Source organism: Buceros rhinoceros, unplaced genomic scaffold (genome assembly GCF_000710305.1).
Source record: "Buceros rhinoceros silvestris isolate BGI_N320 unplaced genomic scaffold, ASM71030v1 scaffold7423, whole genome shotgun sequence".
NCBI lineage: Eukaryota > Metazoa > Chordata > Aves > Bucerotiformes > Bucerotidae > Buceros > Buceros rhinoceros.
The window spans coordinates 6,293-8,737 of NW_010405341.1; the positions used below are offsets into that span (position 1 = coordinate 6,293).

The 2,445-nt window shown below is 51.7% G+C and overlaps 1 protein-coding gene across 1 annotated transcript in view; it reads right to left on the reverse strand.

Annotated features, from left to right (window-relative positions):
* The window catches only part of LOC104491294 (voltage-dependent T-type calcium channel subunit alpha-1H-like), a gene marked incomplete at both ends in the record, with an annotated part of 41,465 nt that overhangs the window by 615 nt on the left and 38,405 nt on the right, over positions 1–2,445 (reverse strand). The gene's annotated exons all lie outside the window — the stretch shown is intronic.

Consider the following 2,445-nt stretch of genomic DNA (forward strand, 5'->3'; position numbering starts at 1 on the left):
GGTGGACAGACCCGCAGCCCTGCTTGGGCTGTACTGGGCATGTCCAGGGCAGAGCAACTTCTCCTGCATCCTCAAATAAATGTAATTTACTTTTGTAAATTGTCCAGTTTGGGTCCTTCACTGCCAGAAGGACATTGAGGGTCTGGAGCGTGTCCAGAGCAGGGCAGCGGAGCTTGGAGCACAATGCGCTGAGGAGAGACTGAGGGACCTGTGGGGGTTGAGCCTGGAGCAAAGGAGGCTCCGGGGAGACCTTCTGGCTCTGACAACTCCCTGACAGGAGGGTGCAGCGAGGGGGGGTCGGTCTCTTCTCCCAGATAACAAGTGACAGGACGAGAGGAACTGGCCTCAAGTTGTTCCAGGGGAGGCTGAAGTTTGATACTAGGAAAAATTTCATTACAGAGAGGATGGTAAAGCCCTGGCTCAGACTGCCCAGGGCAGTGGTGGAGTCCCCATCCCTGGAGGGGTTTCCCAGCCGTGTGGAGGTGCTGCTGAGGGACAGGGGTCACTGGGGACCTGGCAGTGCTGGGGAAATGGGGAGACTCGAGGAGCTCAAAGGGCTTTTCCAACCAAAATGATTCTGTAATACCCTAATAAAGCATTCCAGCCATCCATGTTACCAAGCATCTCTTGCTTTGCATCATTTTCCCCCTCTCTTCCCCTCTCACCAAGCCCAGACACCCACCCTCTAGCTCCCGCCATGGACGTGGGGCCAAGGGTCTTCTCTCCACAGAGCGTGGCAGCCCCTTTGTGTTCTGCTGCTGGGGAAGACTGACTGGCACACATCTCACTTCCAGTTATTTTTGATGATATCTGCCAGGGCTAACATCGTTAGTGGTGATCTGAGCCCTATCAAGCTCTTACACCAATTTAGATAGCGCTTCCATTTAGCTAATAATGAGGAGGGAGAGGGAAAAAGGGACCAAAGGTGGCTACAGAGCATGGATCACATCTTGGACAGTCACGTAGTGCCATCAGTCTCCTTCATCCCTCCTTCAGCCTGTAATAAAGCTCAGGTCAACTCTTTACTCGAGGCACAGCGCTGAGCATTCAGGATGGTTTAAAATCAAACACATTGCCACATGGTTTGCGGTGTGAGGAGAAATGCTGACTGCCCTCTCAGAGCCAGGAGATGATATGGACAGGTGTAACAAGGGCGATTCGGGTGGAACAGGAACCAGATTTTATTTCTTTATGTTTAGGAAGCAAATTCCTAGTTTCCTCATATTTAGGATCCAGCTATCAATGGCAGAAAAAGGAAAACGTGACATGAATGTAACACCGTGAGCATGGGAGCCTTCCTACACAATGCCATCAGTGAAAGACTTCCTTGAGACTCAGGGAAATAAGGTGAGGAGACAATTCTCCCCTCTACAGGCCCCTGTCTGGAGGTAGGATGGGGACACTTGATTTTGGGGAGACCAAGCAAAAGGCAGTGGATGCTCCTGGCTCTGGGCCCAGGAGCTTGGAGCTCACCCAGCAGTGATGCTGCTGATCTCAGCCACTCCTGGCTGAGGACGTCTTTAAAGAGAAGGCAGCACCACACAAAATAAAAGCACTCCATTAGCTTGAAAAACGGGTTGTGACAAGAGTCAAATATATTTTACTTGCCTGAGTGCCACTCAGATATCACTGGCCTTCAAAAGAGCCTTGCAGGAGACGACTGTCCTCCTGGTCCTCACCAAAGACACCAGGAGGATCAGATATTCACCTGTCACTCCACCTGCCAGCAGCAGCGGTGCAGCACTGCACGTTAGCACGGTGATTCTGATCAGGACCGGTCTGACAGGGAAAGACTGCAGCGCAGCCGCAGCCACAGGACAGCAGAGGTAGAGGGCTTGCCAGACGTCTCTGAATGATGCTATCAAAGTGTTAAAAATTATATGAAAAACACTGGCGCCGCAGATGTCTTCAAAATACCAGAGTCTCCTTGGCTGCCTGCTAAAATAACCTCGCAGGGCACGAGAACACGGAGGAACAGGCTGTACTTTATGCTGTTCGACTCCACAACAAAAGAAGGGAAGAGAATACTCTCTCCCACAATTGCCTCTTTCCCAGCAGACACCAACCTTGTTTCCAGCTGGGGCTGTGAGTGCCCTGGCTGCTAATGCCTCCCTAATGCTCTCCGTTCTCACGGGTGTGCTCTCCTTGCGCGAGTCTTGCAGTGAACAGACTCCGCTTGTTGACCTCTAAGATCGAAGAGAGAACTAAATGAAACAGCACTTTTTTGCCCAAAGAGGCTGAGGCCAAGAGGGTTGGGTGAACTTGTGAACCCACCTCACCTTCCCCACTGAGCACAGGGTAGGGACTTAGCATGGCTCCTTAGAATATCTCAGAAGATCCTCCTGAAGCCAGGAAGACACATCCAGCACCCCTGCTGTATGGAGATGGTTGCGGTGCAGAAGCAAATCCTATTTTGCCATGTTGGTGTGGCAGGAGTGGGAAGGA